At 38.7% G+C, this 21,961-nt stretch overlaps 1 long non-coding RNA gene across 4 annotated transcripts in view; it reads right to left on the minus strand.

Moving 5' to 3' along the window:
- LOC101752071 overlaps positions 1 to 21,961 on the minus strand; it is a 54,270-nt gene that overhangs the window by 20,480 nt on the left and 11,829 nt on the right. For 2 of the 4 annotated variants that reach the window (XR_005842762.2, XR_003072167.3), the window contains exons 2-3: positions 11,921 to 12,003; positions 11,725 to 11,821 (exon numbers count right to left, since the gene is read on the minus strand). This is a non-coding gene — a long non-coding RNA (uncharacterized LOC101752071). Of the gene's footprint in view, positions 1 to 131; positions 11,635 to 11,724; positions 11,822 to 11,920; positions 12,004 to 21,961 lie in introns of all 4 variants that reach the window. The other 2 variants (XR_003072170.3, XR_006932440.1) reach the window with 2 other exon arrangements.

Consider the following 21,961-nt stretch of genomic DNA (forward strand, 5'->3'; position numbering starts at 1 on the left):
ATTAAGTAACAAGGCTGGTGTCTATAATTATAATGATTCTTTTAAAGGTTCTCATTTATAGGTGTAAATGCTGTGGCCTTAAAACAACTGGCAACAGTGTGCATGGCTTGATTTCAAATTTCTGTACTTACATGAGCAGAGATCAGGAGAAACAAGGAATCCTGCCACTCTTTTTGTGCCAGATGAAGACTGTCCAACCTCATTTCCATAATAAAATCAAAAAGACACACTCAATAATTTTTCATACTTGGGATTACAAGAACAAACTAAATGCCAAGGCCAGCCCTGAACATGCCCATCCTCCTTAGTAACAGCACTGCAGGAAGCAGCCATCTTGATTTGCTGGAACTAGTTTAGCTTATACTCATATTTGAAGAACTGGGCCATTGGGTTTTAGTTCTCTGCTTTCCAAACTGTGTCTGATCCTTAAAGAAAGGTTTTAACAAAATGCTATGAAATGGTTGACCCTACCTACCCCAAAGAGCTGATTAGTCTGAATGGAAATCAATAGCATTTTCATGCAAAGAATACGGGCTTTGTTGTTGATTCACATTTATTTTTTTCCTGTCAAGTTCTACCTAACATAGTTCAAGACAGAGATATGTTTTAGATTTAACAGAAAGGTTAAATTCTATTCTCATTAACAAAATGCATTAGGCTACAGACTAATAGAACACCTTACTTCAGGCCAGTAAAGCTTCCATTAAAACCAAAGGATATTTGTGTTGTAGAGCCATAAAATGTGTTCTTCAGACAGGATTCTTTCAAACCACAGTTTAGTGAAATGCACAGATATACTTCCATAGGCTCTAGTGACTATTATAGCAGGCACTAAGATAGTATGTGGATTGCACCTTCTTAATGGAGATTCACAGGGGAAGAAAAAAAGGCAGGTTTATTATATGCGAAGACATTATAAGAGGTCACTTATGCTAAAAAAATAGTAAATGGAAAGGCTCAATATGACACATAATTGTTTATCTTATCCAAACCAGTAGTGATGCCCAGTTCTTCCTAGTTGTTGTCCCTTCAGTCTTCTGAAGATTTGGAATCCTAAGTTTAACAACAACAGCAAAATCATAAAATGTTTCAGACAATTCAAATAAAAATAATGGCCATTCCATTTAGTAGTATTTCACTTCTCTGCAAGGCAGGCATTTGAAGGTAGATAACTTAGGTTGCTCTATCAAACCTGTGGGCACTGTGACCCACTGTTCCTTGTGATGCTCTGCATTTAGATAATGAAGATGGAAGTAATAGCAGCATTCAGGACAAAGTGCACCATCAGTTCACTCTCAGATCCCCAGCTGCCAAATAAAGACAGAAGTACGAAAGGGCAGATAAGGCTTGATGCCTCAGAAAATGTTTGTTCCAATTTGCCATAGGTGGAGAAAAACATGGAGAAAAACATACATAATGCCCCTTCGTGAGGTCACAAGAAAATGACTTAAGGTTAGTGTTCCACCATAATCCTTCTGGTACTTATTATCCACTCACCTATTAACTCATAAAAACACTGTGCTGCTGTTTTTATTTCAGGCATCTGTGGAGCACTTTGCTGTAAGAGAGTGATTTACATAGATCAGGAAAGCATCAGATCTCTGTGGTTGCAAGGAAAAACTTTTGCTGTGTGACTACTGAGCTCAGCCAGCTCTGCTGCTACAGAGAGGACTACTGACAAATCAAAAGAGTCAGCATCAAGAGATTCACAAGACGTGCAGCTCTGCATTTTCCTTAATCTTCATCAGGTGGAAGCAAGTTAAATGACTTCTCTCTGATCCTAAATCAGCTGAATTCTGATTTGAATGTATTTCCCTGAAACTATGCACTGGAGCCAAGACAATGTCATTATCTTCCACACAAACACTGCTATAATGATAAGCCCCCATTTCTTGGGCTAAAGCCTTTTTTTTTTTTTTTTTTTTCCTTAACAAATCTGATAGAGCAGGGCATGAGATGGTCTGAAAAATAACCTGAGATGATGAGATGGTGGTGACACAAAAGTAGCTCTGTGCCACTGCCACAGTTTGGGGACTAGACACAGCTATATTGGGAAGGCTATGGAAGACACATTAATCCTCCTGCTGTTCCACAGTCATCAAAACTAGGGCATTAAACACTTTTTTTCCCAAACATGATAAAAGAATGTAGAATCATAGAATTGTTTGAGTTGGAAGAGACCCTTAAAGGTTACGTACTCAAACTTCTCTTCGGTGAACAGGACCACCTATATCAGCTTGCTCAGAGCCCTGTCCAGCCGCACTTTGAATGTATCCAAGGACAGGCTTTATTGAATCTCAGGAGGTTCTCCTGGGTCCACTCCTGAAGCCTGCCTAGGCCTCTCTGAATTGCATCCCATTCCTTGGGTGGGTCAACCACAGCACACAGCTCGGTGTCACCTACGAACTTGCTGAGACTGTCCACTGTCAATGTCACTGATGAAAGTATTAAAGAACATCAGTCCCAGTACTGATGTCTGAGGGACACAACATATCATTGATCTCCATCTGGACACTGAGCCACTGACCATCAGTCTCTGGGTACAATCCTGCCACCAGTTCCTCATCCATCAAACAGTCCACACTTCAAATCCATATATTTCCAAATTGGAGGGAAGGATGTGGGGAATCATATCAAAGGCCTTACTGATAGATGACATCAGTGGCTTTTCCCTTGTTCACTCATGAAGTTACACCATCATAAAAAATGAAAAGGTTGGTCAGGGAGGATCTGTTGTTGGTGAAGCCAATATGGTTATCCCGTATCACCTCCCTTTCTTTCATGTGCCTTAGCATAGCTTCCAGGAGGATCTACTACATAATCTTCCCTAGTACAAAGGTGAGGCTGACAAGTCTATAGTTCGCTATATCATCCTTTCTACTCTTCTTAAAAATGGGTGTGACATTGTCTTTTTTCCAGTCACCAGGGACTTACCCTGACTATCATGATATTCAAATATCATTGAGAGTGGATTGGTGACCACCTCAGCCACCTCTTTCAGGACTCTGGCATGCATCTCATCAGGATCCACAGACTTAGAGATGTTCAGATTCCTCAGATAGTCACGAACCTGATCTTTGCTTCACATTCCAAGTGCCATACCTCCTGCTACTGGGCAGACAGACATGAACATCCCTGTACAAAGCACAGAGCTACTTCAGCCCTCACAAACACAAGGAAATGGACAGCATGTTTGACTCAGATGTTTGACTGTTTCGCCCTTGTAGTCCACTCTCATCACTCCCATGATGCTGGAAGCACTCTGTGCCTCGCATCCCATGAATACAGAGCATCTACCTTCTGGGAGACATTTAGCAGAAGGAAGCTAACTGAGGTTCTAGCATGCCTGATTGACGGAACTATCTTCTTCTGAGTACAGTCCAAATATCTGGGGAAGTTGGCACTGGCAGAGACTACCCATTGTACTAGCATGTGGAACCAGCCTGGAATTGCTTTGTCCATCTGGAGAGTACCATGTGAAAAGAAGATACTTGAGGGAGAAAAACTCCCTAGTTCTTCCTGTGAAAATCTCCTGCCTATTTCAAGTATAATGAGGTTTCTGAGATGCCACTGAGCCAATTAATTAAGCAACTGTATAAATAAATATAGATACAACAATTGCAAAAGTACACAAAGGCTCACAAACACATACACAAAACCTAGGTTTTCTCTTGAGAATTCATATTATTTAATAATTGGTTTCTAACAGACACGTCTTTGTTTACTCACACACTTCATCACATGGAGGGTAGATATTCTGTTCAAGAACCAAAATACTGCTTTCTACAGTGAATAATTTTCCTGTACAGACCACAACTGTGTTATTTCAAGATTTGAATGAATCAAATAAAAGACAGAAAATTTTGCAACTTTACTTAAAAGCTGACACTTCTGAGTTTCTAATAAACTTGGGGAAATGAGCCTCATATGCAGCTTCCTCTTTAAAACATAATGTAATTTCTGTAGCAATTACTTCATTACTCCCTCTACCAGCACACAGACTGATACTCATCCATTGTTTTGCAAAGACTATTTTCTCATACCATACCAAACAATACCAGGCAAGCAGATCTGCTGCTCCACCTATTCTTCAGGACTTTTCCTGTAAAACTGCTGCATTTTCTTTCACATTGGAATATCTATTTAGTAGCTGTTAAGTCTAACAATTTCCACTTTTCTCAAAATTAATTAATTAGTTAATTAATTAAAATAATCAATATTATGGTTATATTGATCAAATACATATGTACTGGTGAAACTGGCCCATAACAAATACTTACCCTGGCTTTGTTTTTCTTAGATGAGTACCACTGAGTATAACCAGCATTCACATGAAAAAGATTTACAAACATGTACAGATTAAATTGTGTAGAATACCTGAAAAATAGTCCACATGTGCTGAAAAATCAGAGGTTTGTTGTTTGAAAGACAGTCATGCTGTAGAAAATCAGGTTGTGTTTACCTCTACATTAGCTACATCTCTGCATGTGTTTGTGCTCAGGGTGAGTAGAAGAGACAGAATAGTTTATTAATCTCAGTCATTTACAGAATTTGCATTGCATAGTCTATCTTTGTGAAGAAAATACTAAAATGTAGTTCAAAATACATTGTACAGCTCTGTACTTATGATTAAACCCTCAAGTATGTGCAGCACTAAATGAAAAGTACGTTACAGGGTTAATTATAGAAGTCTTAAAACCATAGGAGAGAGGAGGCCTAGACAGCATATCCATAGCAAACTCACAGCATGACAGGAACACTGTTCAGTTATTGGGTGTATTGACAGCAAGAAGAAATCATCCTGGTCAGTGCTTGGATCCTTGTCTGGCTCCTGCTTGTAGTATGTTGCACAATTTAAGACATGACTCAACTAAATCAAACACTGATGGATTAATTTCAGAATCTGAGATCTTGAAAGATAGGCAAGACTCCTTCATTTGCCAAATACAACCACAGCTGTTTTGAATATCCCTTACAACCTACTTTGATGTGACTAGAATTAAGATATCATTTTGTTAGAGATCCTAAGACATTTTCTACAAAGCATTTTGTCACACTGCTTCCTAATGTCAGAAAAGATTTGGTGTTAGTGAGCATGCTCAACTTGACACACTCAAACTTTCAGTAAAGATATTTGATAGTGCTAATGCAAAGTTCATATAGCATCTGGCTTCAATCATGTGAATGCTGGGAATCTCATTATGGCAAGATGAGATTCTAGACTTGCTGGACAGACTAGCAGGCACTGGTAGGGTAGAGTTCATTCATTTTAAGTAGGTATCGTGATGAGATGTCCATCTCCTGTCACTAACTATAAAAGGAACTTAAATGGCAATCTTAGACTCAAAGCTTCTTCAGGTGAGAAGCCATTTGAAGCCATTGGGTTAAAAAATGAGAGCAACAGCTTTGCCCTTTTACCAGTGTCCTTGTGGCTTTGGCTTCTGCTGTTGGAAATGAGCTGCAAAGGAGGGAACATCTCTGCAAGCCTTATGCAGACGTTGCCAGAGACCTTTCCTTTTCTCTGTATTGCAGGGTATAGATTCCACCCCAAAATACATTAAGAGATTTGGTCTGAAATCAGAAAACACAATTTATCTAGCACACAGGAAGTATAAAATCAAAGAGAAATTTGACTCTTTTAGTTGTCACTTATGGACAGAAAATCTTGAATGTTTTTTCCCTCTACTATATTCAGCTGTGTCCAGCAAACAAATATATCCTTTTCTTTTCACGTTGTTTCTTCATTATCAAATGCTATCAATGTTATGTCTGCTAGCTGCTTGACCTTGAATATTGAGAAAGCTAAAGCCCATGATAACATCGAAATTGAAGAGCGAAGAAACACTTTAAAACAAACAGTGGTGAAGCTGAGAACTGGGGGGAAAGCCATGCCTAGACAAAGCTGCCACAGGATCAAGGCCCTATTTATTGAAACGTGTGTTCACAGTTCACAGTTGCTGGGTGCCAGTCTTCAGTGCTCACTTTCCCCGTGGTATCTAGACACGATTTTTGTGAGAGAACAAACCTAGGTTGTGAGCCAGAGCTCATACTGTTGAAAAGAAGCCAGAGATCCAGGTGGACTTTATGCCATGTGACTGGAAGCTATTTTTATCTCTGTCTTTCGGAGAAGGCAAAAAAAAATAAAATAAAATAACACCACCTTTGTGTAAAACTTCAGTTCTTTAAAGGGTTTAACTGACAATGGAAGGGAAACAATACATTTAAAGGTTATTGTAATTATATCTACTTACTTTTTTATTCCATAAACAACATTTGTTAACTTTCCAAATTATGCAGCATTGCTTTGACCTATTTTTTTAGATGCTTGAAAGGATAATAAAGAATCTGAAAGGCAGTAATTTGGGACTTAAAGTTGAACCTTGAATGCTTTTATTTTTAGTACATAATGTAAAGGATCCTTAAAGAAGGGGAAAGAAGGTAAACCTAGGTCAGAAATGAAAAAGTGTTGTCTGGGGAAAGGCAGCAAGCTCTTTTGTTTCAGTTTGTTGCTCATCTTTTGTTTTTCAAGCTACATTATTGCATTTTCAAATGAATCATCATGCAATATCATTTACAGTGTGACCCACAAAAGCTGTTATTAGTGCTAGAATTAGTAGGATTTTATAGCCTCTTCAGATCTAGAGAATGCTCTAAGCGTAACAATGGCAGTATACACGTAACAAAGACACCAAGTTAACATAAAATGAAATAATTACTTTACACTGTATTTTCAGGGCTGCCTGACTTTCTTCTGTGAGCTTGTATTACCAGCCTAGAGATTATCTGGATATTCTTCTGCTAGGCACTTGAGAAATATTTGGAATTCAGGAGACACAAGACATGTCGAAGTTCTTGGAAACTATGTGTCAGCCTCAGTGGCTCTAAATGGAAAAAAAAAAGCTGCAGAGAAATCTGACCAACACCGAGCAACTGTTCTGAAGAATGCAGCTTAAGGTTTTCAAAGCAAAGTCAGGCTGCTCATGCACACAGCTGTACTGGAGCAGAGAAAAGATCACTACAGCAAGAAACATTCCTGCTTCATCAATTCTGCATGAAAGATCTCCCTTCATGACATGGAGAGATTGAAAAGTTATTTGATCCAATTGACCTCAAAGAACAACCAATAGGTACGAAGATTTACTAGCTGATAATTACAGTAAGTATTAAGTACCCTGCATTTATGAGATTTAGGTTTTTGGCCAGAGGGTCTGAGAATGACAGAACATGAGTCATAGGGTTGTCATGGTTTTATAATTTTGTTATCAGTATTCCACATCATAACATGTAAAGCACAGGTAATTAAAGAGTTAATACTCCAGTTCCGTGGAATGATAACTTTCTGGATACCTGGTTCTCAAAGGAGAACAACAACTACATATCCCAGGGGACTTCACAGTGGAAGATAAGCCATGAGAGGAAGTCACAGGATCTTGCTCTCTGGCTCTCTCTCACTCCCTGCCAGGCAGCGTGTGGGTGTGCTCACCAGCTGTGAGCCTTCGGTTCAAAATAGGCTTTTCAGTTTCAGACACTCTCTATCTCTCTCATTTTATTTGATTTATTAGCCTCAATTTCAATTATATTGTATTATATTGTGTTATTTTGGATTCCAATATCATATTCAGTGAAATTAAGTTTTCCTCCTCATTGCCGCTGTTCTGCTTTTGGGCCCAGCTCCCTTCTCCCTACCCTTCCTGTTTTCCCTTCCCATTTTTGGGCTAGGGGGCCTATGGACCTGCTGCCCCCTGTCATGGGCACAGATTGATCTAGATAACTCTGTGACATAGGGCTATTCCATGGGCCCAGAGTACCAGGGTACAAGTCCGTATCTGAGGCTGTGGTAGGAAGAAGTGTATTGAGCTTCACGGGTGACATCAAAATTAGGATGTCTTCCTGAGATGTAGCTTTTATTGTAGCACCATTTTACCCTAATGATGTAAAATGTAAAACTAATAATGGTTTCAGTTAAGAGCAAAGCTGTTTGTTACACTTTTGTTTTTATTATTCTATACTATATGTTTTTTTTTTTTTTTTTTTACCAGATGCCATGAATTTTATTTTAATCCTAATAATTACAGGAGGCACAGGTTGTTCTGCACACAGAGAAGGGCTATCCATGATTTCCCAGAACAAAATTATTTTTTATTAAGATGTGTACATTACAACATCCAGCCTTAAAATGTAGGGAGATATCAGAATAAGTGTTAACACCGCATGCTTAAATTTTCTCCTTCCCCCTTGTTTCTAGGTACTACATCATGCTCTTCAAATACATTATCATAAACCTCTTTTTTCTGAATTCTAGCTGCTTAGTGAGGTGGACTTTAAGTTACTTGTTTAAGAATTTGGTTGAGAAGAGAGAAGAAGCTGGGCTACAAGAAGAGTAAGGATGGTTTCATAACTGAGGACTATGAAATTGCTGCTGTGTAGTACCACACTCCATCATTGTACAAGCTTGTCAGAAAAAGCCATTAATAGATGCCTTCAGTTCACTGATTTTTCTTATCCTGTCATGGAACTTTAGACTCAACCCTGTCATTCCAAGATGTGCAGTATCACACTGAAGGTTTGGGGAACATGTAGCTGGTCACCTTGAGCCAACCTGACATCTACTCCCTCCTCTCCTCCAAGCTCTTGTCAGAAACCAAGACCTTTCAAAAGAGTTTTTAGTAGATACAAAGTCAAAATCTGAGTATGTTTAGACTAACAAAGTCTATGTTAATTTATATGAGAAAATCCCAAGGGTTTTGTTTTAAGATTATGAATTGGCTTCTTCCCATTATTTCCACACCCAGACATGACAACAAATCTGCTGAGTCCCATGGCTTTGACATCTTGCATAAAGAATTCAGGGTCAGTAGGATGGAGGATGTGGCTGTGTTAACTCAGGCCCATTTCTTGACAAAGTTTTGGCTACAGAACTTAGTTTTCCACTCCTTTCATCTAGTTGATACAAAGAAAAAATATTGCAAAGATGACTGATGTTCTAGGTAGGGCACAAGCATCGACTGTCATAGATGAAGATGAAATAGTCTCAGAGCAAAAGGCAATATAAATTATTTGTGCAAATTATATTCAACATAAGGTGGATGTAAACTGCAGTGGTAAGTGGCATGAGAAGAGTGGTGATAATTCACCACTTCACAAAAGTGTATCATACTTTAGACTGCTGTCTAGATAAATCTGTGTTTACAAAGATACTTCAGTAATCTCCTTGGAAGTACATCATCTAAACTGAGTAATATCAATTAGAGTTACAAATATGAGCTCTTCTTATCTGTAACTTGAGGTCAGTAGCAGATGTTACAAATTCCTATACATGCATGCCCAAAGTAAAGGATTTTTTTTTATTTATTTTATTTTTCTTTTAATGGCAGAAATCTGCTAGCTATTCTTGCCTTATCTGCAACAGCTGAGCAATCTTTCAGTGCCATGAGGAGATTGAAAACTTGGCTCATATCTAGCATGGACAAGCTTGCCTTAATCACATTGCTCTTTTACATGTGCACAAGGACATCAACATTGACAGTGCTACAGTAAAGCAGCCATTTGCTGAAAACAACTGTCAACATTGTCAAGTTTTTTGGAACCTTTTATAATGTGATTTGTATGACAAAGCTTGTATAATTCTGTTTATCAGCTGCAGTAACAATTTTCTCTAAGGGGGAGATGGATTTTCTATTACCAGCTCCTGCAGGACACTCTAAAGTAAATTAATTAGAGAACATTACAAAGTAAATGAACTGCAACAGTCAGAACTTCTAGTCCACGTAAAACAATTTTGAGAGTTTTCACATGAAGTTACAAAAATGTATAAATTTTATTTTTCCATTTAAAAGTCAGGCTTCTTACAAAAATGTCATGCATTTTTTCTTACTAGCATATACTAAAGTTCCCATTGTGTCTGTAAAGATGTTTGAAAAAAAGAATTAGCATTACATTGTGTGTTAAGTGATACAAAAGATTTTTTTTTTTTTAATCAGCCAACATGAAAGGCTCAGTATAGTTGTGAAATAGGACAGAAATAGTGCCGAAAATTAGGTGAGCCCAGACTTGGGATTGGTGCCTAACTTAATGTGTACCTCCTATTGCTCATGCTCAGCTCCTCCAGCACATCCAAGCTTGGTCTCCCAGCATCTGACATATTTCAAGTTATGGGACTACTAGCACTACAAGTGACTCCTAGCATCCTCAACGCCACAGCAATTTCAGTTTATCATATTCTGCTCTTATTCCTTCCTATGCATCAGCATTTTCCAAAATTATAAAATGCAATGGTACCAAACAGTCAGCATTTTGTTAATCTGAACATCAATTACGTTTTCTCCAACCAAATTGAACTCCACAGGTTTAGTTAATTCCTAATCATCTGCTCTGTTTTACAGAAGTGCTATTTTTCCCACCTAGCATTCATACTGACAAATTATGAAATGGATTGTAAAGGAGAACTGGACATATTTGCTTGAACAAATCCCATCTCACATCTCAGGTACATTTCGAGGAAAGGTTTGAATTTACTTCTGTGGCTCTCTTCAGACATTAATGTTGGAGGACCTACTGGGCCCTTAAACAATCTAATAACAAACTTTATCTAGATCATCTTAAATCACAGTTTCTAAGGATGCCTTTTATACACCAGCTGCAGCCCTGCTGACTATGTGAACAATACAATTGATTTTTCGAACACATCCTTGCAATGCCTGGGAGATATCTCAGCATAAGCTCTACAATTACTCGTATTTATCTTGAATTAAAGAGAGAGGGAGGGAGAGAAGGACCCTGGGCACAATATACATGAGGCCCAGAGAGTTTCATAGCTCCCAGAAGGAGCTGGAGTGCGCTGTCAAAGTGAATGGTGTCTCACAATTAATTTGTTTGGTGGCCAGGGGCTACAAATAATTCTCTTGCCCACGGCCAGGGTTATTCAGCTGTATAATAATGATGAAAGCCCCAGCTTCTGCAAGGCTCAGAGTTGCAGAGAATAATTTTGCCAAGGACAGGTTGTATGGGATAGTATAGGTGTTGCTCTGGGCTTACAATGTAATGCATTTCTAATTCTTTCTAAAGTTTAGGAAGAAAAAAATGGTTAATCTTCATGATGACAAAAGGAAGCAGGAAAATAAAGTGACACACTTGAATGAACTGTGAGGAAATAAAGTGCACAACATGTGATAATGCCATGACTCTGTGTTACTGCGCATTTCTGGGCTGAAAAGATACGGCTTGATGGGTAATTTGTCACGCTGTGCAATAGAGAACAACAGTAAAGAGACTTCAGACAGAAGCAAATTACACAAATAGTAGGGTGGAAAGGTATAATTGAAGATGGCAAAAGACTGAAAGAAAGACATTTAAAATTACTGTACTGACCTACTAAATGCACTTGGGCGTGGAATCCTGGCCTCACAAGAAGAGGCATTAAACGATTGCAGGCTGTGACACTGCTACAGGATAATGCCAATCTCACAGAGCTCGGAGAGGATAAAAAAACATTCAGTGGAAACTGAAAAAGAATTCAGAACCTGCTTTGGTGCACGTGCATAGCCTGAGCAAGGAGTGAATTTACAATGGGAGAAGTAACCTGTGGCCAAACTGGTACTTCTGCCTATGCTACAGTCCTCCTGTAGTAGTGGGACTCTGTGGGGCATAGAAGAAGTGAGAAAAACTTGTTGGCAAATAATTTAAGTTATTTCTATAGATATATAACAACATCCAAAATTCACTCACCTTCTCAGTGGGTGGATTCATGGCACCAAACCTCACTTTCTTCTTGTGAACAGCATGAGGCACCATCGTTAGCTGCTGGTACAGGTGGTGTTCACACCTACAGAAAGCCCAGTGAGCCAAATACTGGCTGTTGGTTCATCTGGTTTGTTCTCTTGCCACTGAAAATCCCCAAAGACATCGAAAGACTTGTACTCACCAAGGTGTCCTCTGTTCTAGATGTCCACTGTCAGATTCTGGGTCCTCCTGAAAAGCTCCTGAGTTCAACTCCATGCTACTGCCCTAGGTCACAAAATCTCATGCTGTGGATATAATAGGAGATCTGCACGTACAATTTCTCTTTTTTCTGTACTTTTCCTCATGCTCTCCTAGCAATTTGGTGGAAGAGTACTAGAGGAAGCAGGCAGCGATATTATTTTTCCTTAAGATTTACTATTTTACTGGGCTCAGATGCAGTGAATGAATATTCACAGGCAACACCACAATGAAGGCTACTGAAGATTCCACTGACCACCCTACACCTCTGTCAGTATAAAATACTGTCATTACTTGCTGGTTTTCCTTACATTCAGTGAAGCATTCCTGAATAACACAAAAAAATAACACCACCAGCACATTAATAGCATTGTTTGAGGAGGCTCTTGAATTGTACGTTTATATCTGTGTGCTCTCCCATTCAAGGGAAACTGCAGAATCTTTCTCCCCTCAGGTTTACCTGATATACTAGTGAGTGATCCTGGAACGAGCTTCCCAAGGCCTTCTTGTGGTGGGCACGCCATACTCACACATCAGGGAAAGCACTGCTGGCTAGCACATGGCTGATCTAACAGTTTGCCAAGTTTCTGAAGCACCCACTCTGCATGAAGCCTCAACTAAAGAAAGGCAGAGCAGCTGCAAAATGAGGCACTCTTCCGTTGTAGAGATACACTAAACGGTTTTGCTACTGTACAAACATTTTGACCATAAAAATAAATGATCTAAATTGTGAAACTGTAGCTAGCTTGCTGTCAAGTTAAATAAACAATGAAGCAGCCCAGAGACTCCAACAGCAATTGTTGCTCCATGACCGAAGGCTTTTCAAAAGGCCACTTCTAGTGCATTTAAGTACTAAATGAAGAGAATATTTTAGTAAAATAAGTTTCTGTGTTTGTTTATCACACACCATTTGGTAATAGTCAGGGCTCTGTGTGATTCTGTGGCTATTAAATTTGCCAAAGAATCCACCCACTGCTGCAGACACACACTGCAGGATGCAGACTGTCATTTTTAAAACTAAAATAGGGTGGTTTTTTTTTTGTTTTTTTTTTTTTTTTGCATTAAGGGTTTTTTCCTTTTTTCTTTTTCTTTTCTTTTTTTAATTTAGTGGCACAGAAAATCTTCCAGATGTTATGTGAAAATAAAGTCAAACAGAGATGCATGCCCAAGTGTGCAGGCAGCCCAACACAATGGCTCTAATATGCAAAAATTACTCCCTTTGTTCTAATTGGTAATTAAAGTAGAAAACTTCACAGACATTATTTAAGTGGTCAATGATGCTAAGTATTTTACAGCTGCTTGTTAGCCTAACCTCTGCTCCACAGACCGATTTCTACTTTTCCCATATCCAATAAACTCTGGTTTCCCTATACTTGCTCCCCAATTTATTCCCCTATACCTGCTCCTCAACTCTCTTACTTCTCACAGCTCTTCATACCAATATTACATTCTTGATATCAATGCTGTAACCACCAGAAACCAGAATATTACGTCTGGCATAAAATCAATATAAGGCAATGCGCAATACAATGCTGCACAAGGCCAAATTCATCACATTGTTTCGGTAAAGATTTCAAACTTCCTAATTTACTTGAAGTAGTGTCTGAATCCTCAATCTTTTTTTTTTTTTTTTTCCAAGAGAAAACTGTAGCAGAATGTAGGTCAAGAGAGTTGCAGAATGAGATAGGGCCTTAAATAAAGCACATCATAGTATGCCAGCCATAAGTAACAGTTCTGATTCAAGCCCATATGTAAAATAGTTATGTTGTGGTCATGTATCTTATGCATTTCAAAAACTGCATGCTTTATTGACATTTCCCAGACTGTAGTATATGAATACGAAAGTAAAATAAGATCCAGGACCTCAGCTGCTGTAAATTAGTGTCTGTTTAGTGGGAACGATGCCAGTTGTGTTGGCTGAGGATTGGTGCGTGGAAAATGACTCGGAAAATATAGATGGAATTGTGTATAATGTTTCCTGTTAATAATCTTACATTCAAATATACCCAAAGAAATGAGAGGCTGTCTCCTTTCCCCAAATTTCCTCGAGGTTTACTTCTCAGCCAGCTATGAAAATCACCATAGATCAGTCAGGGGCATTATCCTGTTTCTTGCATTAGGATACAGATTAATACTCCTCTGCCTCAAGAAGGAAGCTGGGAATGAGAGAGGGAGCTACCACAGTGCACTCCTTCCCTTGGCCAGGTGAAGTTATGGTACTATTCACCTGGCACAGTTGTATAAGCAGGTATGCTCCAGGTCTGATTTATGAAGCCAAAGCTTTAGGAAGAAGTCAGGGAATTAAACCTTGGACAACTGCCTCTAAGAATATCTTATAACTAAAAAGAAAAAAATTCTCTTCACATCTAAGACTGAAGACTATGATCACCATAAAGTTGTCCTTCATGACAGCCTGAATACCAGAAAACAATTCAACTAATCGACAAAAGTAGTAAGAATACATTAGTGGTCACAGAACAGCTCAATTTTCAGTTGGAGATTTTGTCCCTTCTGTTATTTGCTTTTTCCATCCTCCCCTCCAGAAGCAAGATTAGCACAATACATATATATGCACACACATACATACACACATATATATATATAAGATTAATACCTTCTTGTATACAACGTTAGTAAAAATTCATTAAAGACAGCTTAATGAAAACACAGGAGTTGGGTTCATTTCCACAATTTCAACTATGTTAATGCGCAAAATAGTGATATTTTACTCTTACCATAGTGATGCCACGTTCAATACTATTTGTATTACTTTGAAAAAGGACAACAGCTATGCCTAACTACAGTCAGAATTTAATCTCATGGTTTGGGCTGCCTTAAGCTGACAGAATCATCTAGTGATGTATTCACATCAACCTGTAAATTCTTTCTGAAATGTTAGCACCTACAAAGCATATTCTGCAGCCTGAGGTTTTAGCCTCAGCTTTATTTTCCCAACAGTGTTCCAACTCCATTTTTCAAGCAACTATACCCACGGCCTCTGCACAGACCATCTACAGAAGGAAGCTAAACTAAAGTTACTTCTTTCCCAAAGAGGATAACCTATTATATTTCATAACCTGTGATCTCAGGGACAGAGAATGGAGCACTGAAGCCCCCATAGCTATGGCTGTATTTCTTTGGGAGCTCCAGGCTTACATCTGCAGAACCACATGCAGGAAATCTGTCACTCTATCCTCCCTAAGTCACATGGATCAGGAGTAGATATATCCTAGCCCTGGGAGCAGACCAAATTTTTATTTAATGGCCTTCCTCTAACCCTACTGCCCCTCTTTGCTCTAGGAGTTACATCAAGTGCTGCCCTTCATACTAGGAGTTACATCAAGTGAGGCAAAAACAAACAAACAAACAAAACACCTGGCAACCAGAAGCAGGATGTTCACTTCAGGCATGGCTGATCATCTCAGTGCTACAGCCAGAAATTCCCTCCAAAATTATTTTTTTCACCTCAACTCATGTGCTGGGAAATGATGGAATATCTGGTGCTGGCTGTCCTCTGCATATCTCAGTTTTTCATCTTGTCAATACCTACATCTTGTTGATAAAGCTCCCTCCGGCTTCACAGAGCTGTGCAACTATATCATCAACAGACATCTAATTTTGTCATAAGTTAGTGATAGGTAAGAGCTGCAGACATACGTAAAACAATATGAAGTGAGCGAGCCCTCTTTAACAAACATATACCATTCCTATACCACCCCCTCCAAAAACAAACAAAAAAAAAAACCCACATATATAGCACCAAAGCTATTGTGTCTTCTCTAAAGTCTCTATATACACTCTTTACTGCATTTCTATGAGAACACTTGAAAGACAAGGATGTCTTTTGTTTACACTTGTGATCTCAACCTGAGCTCACCTCCAAACACACTGTTTCCTAGGAATAAATGACCTAGGCATATACGTTTTATGACCCATGTGACTGCAGCATTGATACAAGGACACAGGAAGAAGTCAGGGCCCTGACTGCACTAAGACTTTAATGTCCGTGACTTCCCTCAGCTGGGGCCTAAACCCATGCCTCTGCCAAAGAACATAGGAGCTTCATTCAAGCTCAGTCATGGCCTTCCTCGTCATGACCTATGTTTTAAGTATAGTGGTCTCAAGTCCTGCTTATGTCTTTCGGATGGATAGTAGATCTTCACTGCGGGCAGATGTCTCTTGGATGACCCTCCACCCCCCTCTGTTGTATGTTGCAGTTTTGTTCCGAGCTGGAACAGTGAGCCATGCCTGATCTCCAGCTCTATTTCTGGCCATATATCCTACTGCTCCTGACTGTACTCTCTTGGTAGACCTGACTGATCACTCCACAGGGACTCTGTCACAGCCCCTGCTCTGCCTGCTGTGATTGGGTACTGCAGGACCATGCCCTAGTTGATGAGAGCCAGTACTGGGGTCACCCTTCACTCCTGGCTTGTCTCCTCCTTGTGAAACAGCAGCTCCCTTACAAAAGCAAGCACTTGTCTACTCAGAAAAACTGCTAGGTGAGTTTCTCTGCTGTCTCTTTGCAAGTGACAGAAAGCAAAGGAAATAAGAGCTGGCATGCCCAACCTATAGATGTGTGCTAGTGGGGCTGTCACCCTTAATGCTGAGCTCATGCTAAATTCACCTCTTTTCATGTACCATTTTACTCGGAGCATCTGCTTTATTTCTTCCTCACTTTTTCTCCTCACAAAATGAAAATAGGAGTATTACACAGATCTCTGCTAACATCATTGACTGTTAAGATTGCTCCTGTGAAACAGCAAAGCTATTCAGAGTTTGAGATGTAATGAGCTAAAAACAATAACAGTCTTTTCCATGAGCATGGAAGAAAAGCTTCTTTTGTAATCAGTTATCACAAGCCTCAGCTGAACTCTTCAGATCACTTCCTTATATTAATAAGTGTTTGGTATAAAGGAAAAAAAAAACATACTCTAGTGAAAGGGAAGAATAAATGCTTCCAGCTTTCTGTTGCTAATTCTCAACTGCAAAATAGAAGGGAGGGGAAAAAAAAAAAAAAAAAAGCAATAAAGATTGACTAGTACTGTATTACCAGATAATAACACTCAAAACTAAGTAATCCCAAAACGCAGCAATGTCATCTAAATGCCATCCAAAGAACAAGCACTGAGTTGCAGGGGCTAAGGGCAACCTATCTCTCTTTAGTTAACAATAGTCTTCATCCATATGACATTCCCTCAAAATCTAATTAGAACAGCCCAATATATACTTACCTCCTCAGAAAAATAGAAGTGTTAATGACCAATCAATACTAAAAATGTATTTGTCCAAAGTCATCAAATCACCAAGTGAGATGATTGTAGCAAGCACCCTATGTTTCCATTTTACATCTTATCTAATGTTTTTAAACTGTTGTAAATACTACTATAATCATTCCAGCTTCGTGGCAGCTGATGTGCTATACATATTTGAGAGGGTGGTATCAATTAGCTGTTATCTATAATGCCATGTCTGCAATTACTACTACTTCCCAACTTATCATTAATGTGTTTGACAGGGTTTTTCCAATTTAACATTTATTTAGAGGTTAATCAAAATTCCTAAGACTGCCATTTATTATAATCTGATTTTAGATAATTGTCAAAATCAGTGGCTCTTAGAGGCAGCAGATTTGTGTCAGTCTCAATGAATATGGTATATTAATGCCAAAAAAACAACAGAGGATCAGAATTACATTTTGTGTAATTTGCTACTGCACAACCTAATTCTTCAGAATGTAGGAATTCTATTTGAATTCTTGTCTATTAGTTGGAAGGTCAGGCAATGTTTCCAGTAGTGTTAAGAGCTGGGAGTGTGGGACAAAGAGAAATTCAACATGAGGCTAGTTCCCTGTATCATACCATTAGAAAAAGCGCAGAGACAAATAACCATATATGCGTACCTGGCCCCAGAAGTAATGCCTCCTATTTATTTCCATAGAAACTACATCAGATACAAAAAGCAGAATAAAACTATTTGATAGAGAAAATTCTCCACTGCAAAGCACTTTTTCAGCAGTGCTACTATTAGCCAATCTGTGTGGATAAGCTGATAGAGACACTTTTCATTTTGTGATGTGACAGCTCCCTGTGATCACATCCACTGTTTGGTCTCCATAAACATTCAGCAAGCACGTTCCTTTGGTGGGAAGGTTCAACCTCTACAACCGTATCACCAACATCTGCCTCTGACACTGTGGACCAACATCATAAAATAGGAAGCGTGTCTTTTGAAGCAGTCCCTATATATACAACCTTCTTTATCAGGAATTGAGACAGATTGAGCAGACAAGGAGGTTGGACTAGATGATCTTCTAGGTCCTTTCCAACCTTGTGATTCTATGATTCTATGAGCAGTGGGCATCTGCTGACATATTTGCCTCTATACAGAGAATAACATACAGAGCTTACTCTACACCTTAGTAAGCCCTCAGATTCTGTGATGAAAGAATGTTCAGTGCTTAAAATACCAGAAATATCAGAATTAGTTGCCATCCAGTTCCAAGTTGGCTCTATGCAAACGAGCATGCCAACAACTTTTAATCACTTCCTCCCACTCTTCAGGGCCAGGTTCCCAGCTGAACTATCAAACAAGCATACATAACCTGGTATTTTCTTGGCAAATTTATTTTTGGCAGATTTGGGCAAGCAGCAGGTACCTTCCACGCAGTCCACAGTTAACTTCTTCCACTGTTTCAAAATCTGTAGGTGTTAGAGATTCTCAGTTAAACAACTGTAAATTTTTGTTTGGTTGGTTGGTTGAACATATGTAATATGGAATACTATTCCTATTCTAAGTAACTGCTGGATCATTACAGAAAATCCAAGATAAAGAATATATCCCAAAAGGATAACCTTAAATCTTAATGGTTGAAAACTGGCAACTTACAAACAATTTAAAAAATCTCAACATTAGAAAGCCTTGTGTATAGCTGTTATACCAGATCCACCTAGAATAATATGTAATTTTCAAATCAGCTATTCATATAGTATGAAAGGCTTAAAACAGGGAAAAGGCCCTTTTTTTATTATTATTTACTGGTATGTATCTCTCACTGACACCAGTACAGATGTAAAACAAACTCCCTGCTTATTGAAAACAGCACATTTATAAAACTGGAGCTTGCAGGACAACAGCTAAGTGGGAAAAAAAAAATGGTTTGCAAGAACTGCAGTTAAACAATTTTACAGGAAATTGGGAATGTTTAGCAAACTCCTTGATCCCGCCAATCTTTTCCAATGTTTATTCTAAATATTCCTTTTTAAATAATTAATTTGACAGTACACCATATTGCTAATGTTTTAGTTCTAAAAGCCTGTAACATTTTGAGATTTTTGGTTTTGCTTTTAGATACTGATTATGAATCATTCCCTATCATATATATAAATCAATTCTTGGGCAACTATACTGGCAATTAATATGCCAAACAGTTACACAAAGCAGCAAATCAGTTTGTAATAAATTGTACTTTGGCAGAGAGGTTCACCATTAATTTATTTAAAATAATATGTAATCAGTGTTACCATTTGGAGCAGATATTCCTAGCTAAGTTCTCTCTTTTTGCTGTTGGAAGAATCCTGGAGCACACTTAAATTAATGGCATACACATACCTCCATTCCCACAGGCTGCAACTGTTAATACTACTATTCCCACAGTGCAATGGCACAGATCTATCCATATGAATCCCAGAATGACTTCTGTTGCTTTGTTTCTTTGTCTAACTCAGATAAAATCTATTAGGATAGAGGTTTTGTTGTGAAGTTACGTATTTGTACTTTCTGTAACAGGTTTTCTTATTTAATCAGCCTGTCACTTCATATTTGTATGTGAAAATGGTGTGAAAGAGGCAGTGCTATACATTGCACTGGACTGCACAGAGGTTGCTGTACATGAAATGTCAGGTTTGGGCCCTACCATATTATTTCATCCCTCATGTTTTTATGCTTTACATATTACATTACACATGCACGCTGGGTACACAGTATTCCTGCACATGTCAAAGATTACTTCTTTTTCCTACAACAGTAACATCTCACCACATACTTTCTTGTAAATCTGTTAAAGATTTAGAGGTTAGAGAATTTGTTGTGCTTGTATAGATATATAGGTACGCGTGCAGTTCCTTCAGGCACAGTATTTCAATACAACTGCGAACTCACTGCAAGGTCATATTCTTCTCTCTCTCCTCTGTCTGCCTTTTCCCCTTGTTTTTAATTTTCCATTTAAAAAGTTGCTTCAGTTTTAGCGCATACAAAACAGATTCCGCTTCTGCAGTACTGCATGCATATCACTTTGGCTACAGTTCTGACATTTTTAAACCCCATCTCTTCCTTCCTACTCCTTCTCCACCTCCTATTAATTACTCCCTTCTCTTTCGTATGGACCTATGTGTTTCTGAACTTCGTGTCCTTTCACTTGCAACTAGTTTCGCCAATAATCTTCTAATTTGTTGAAACTTGGCTCCCTCCTACTGATAAAATCCACTTCAATGAACAGATATCTCACCTCATCTACCACAACCCTGCCCTACAGCCGTCTCTCAAAACTGTTCTGAATGCTGCTGCTGAATCAGAATGCTGCTGCTAAAGTTACTTCTCTACACCTCTACTGACTAGGTGCCTCTCAACCTACTTACTCTTTAAGAACAAAATCCCAGCTCCTCTTTCATATTAGGAAAACCTATATAACACTGCCCTTCCTGCTTGCCAAATATATGTTTACATTCTTTCTGCTATCAGACACTGTGCAATGATACACAGACGGCTATGTGCAACTTCACCCACAAACGTTTACTTGTTGGCTTAGTTATGTATATCTGTGAGCACACTTGAACTGGGGATTTAACATTCTATCACATTTCTGCTGTAACTGACTACTTACCTGCTGGCAACTGTCTGTTCTTACCAGGGGAAGCAGTTTCTGTATTTTCAGCTTTCTCATCCCTCTTTTTAAGCCTAAAGTTAAGCCATCGTAATTGCATAGAAGTTCCTTAAATGTAGCTACTTTCTTACTCAGTCCTTTTCAGCTGTGTATGTTTCAAGCATAGAAGGTTTATAATTTGGGGCCTGTTTTGCTTTGATGGCTCCAAACTAAGAGGTGGTCCTTGGAGAATTGCTTGTCTGCGTTTTAGCCTGCTGATAATTTCTAAAAGCCTTCAAACTCATTCCTCTTTTCTTTCTACTGCTATGCTCCGCACACCTTTGCTGTAAACCTCAACATTTTCCTGCTTTCTACCCTGCATATTAATTAGTATTGCTTATATTTGATCTATACATGCAAACTAGGCAATAAGCTTTTATGCTTGTGAAGTACCATGTAAATTGATGGTGCTGTAGATGTGCTCTGTAGCAAACTAAAGTAGTAATAATAAGTTGGGCATATGATGATGATCTAGAGTTGTATAATATGCCCATTATCATACGATCTGTGCAGTTTTGTCATAGCTTTTTAGCACCTGAAAAACTGAATATAGGCCAAATGTTGTATCTCTATTTTATGTGATGGAGAAGGGAGACAGATTTTATCTGCAATATGCTCAGGCTGACTTTCTAGCATTTTGGAAGTGATTCTTTAACAAATGCTAGGAAAAAAAAAAAAAGAAAAGAAAAAAAAGACATCTTGGATTAAAAAGCTAAAAATCATAAAGCTGAGAACATATTACTTAGATGAAGATTTATGTGCCCAAGTGATAACACTACCATTTTTCCTCATCCTTTTCTTTCCTCACAAACTGTAGCTAGGGTAATTCAGAATTTTGCCCATTTCACATGGCAACAGGGCAAATAACAATTTCTCTGTGGCAGAGTCAAGTCCAGCCTATGCTGTATTTTGCAGCCAGCCCAACAATCCCTCAAGTATGTAACTGAAATTTTATTTGTTCAGGATGATGAACAAGGTCAGAGCTTCCCTGTCCATGTCAGACTGAATTTGCAGAGGTCTGAGTCAAGACTAGTCTCTGTCTCTGCTTTCCTAGTAAGCACCCCA

This window comes from Gallus gallus, chromosome Z, assembly GCF_016699485.2.
Source record: "Gallus gallus isolate bGalGal1 chromosome Z, bGalGal1.mat.broiler.GRCg7b, whole genome shotgun sequence".
Classification (NCBI taxonomy): domain Eukaryota; kingdom Metazoa; phylum Chordata; class Aves; order Galliformes; family Phasianidae; genus Gallus; species Gallus gallus.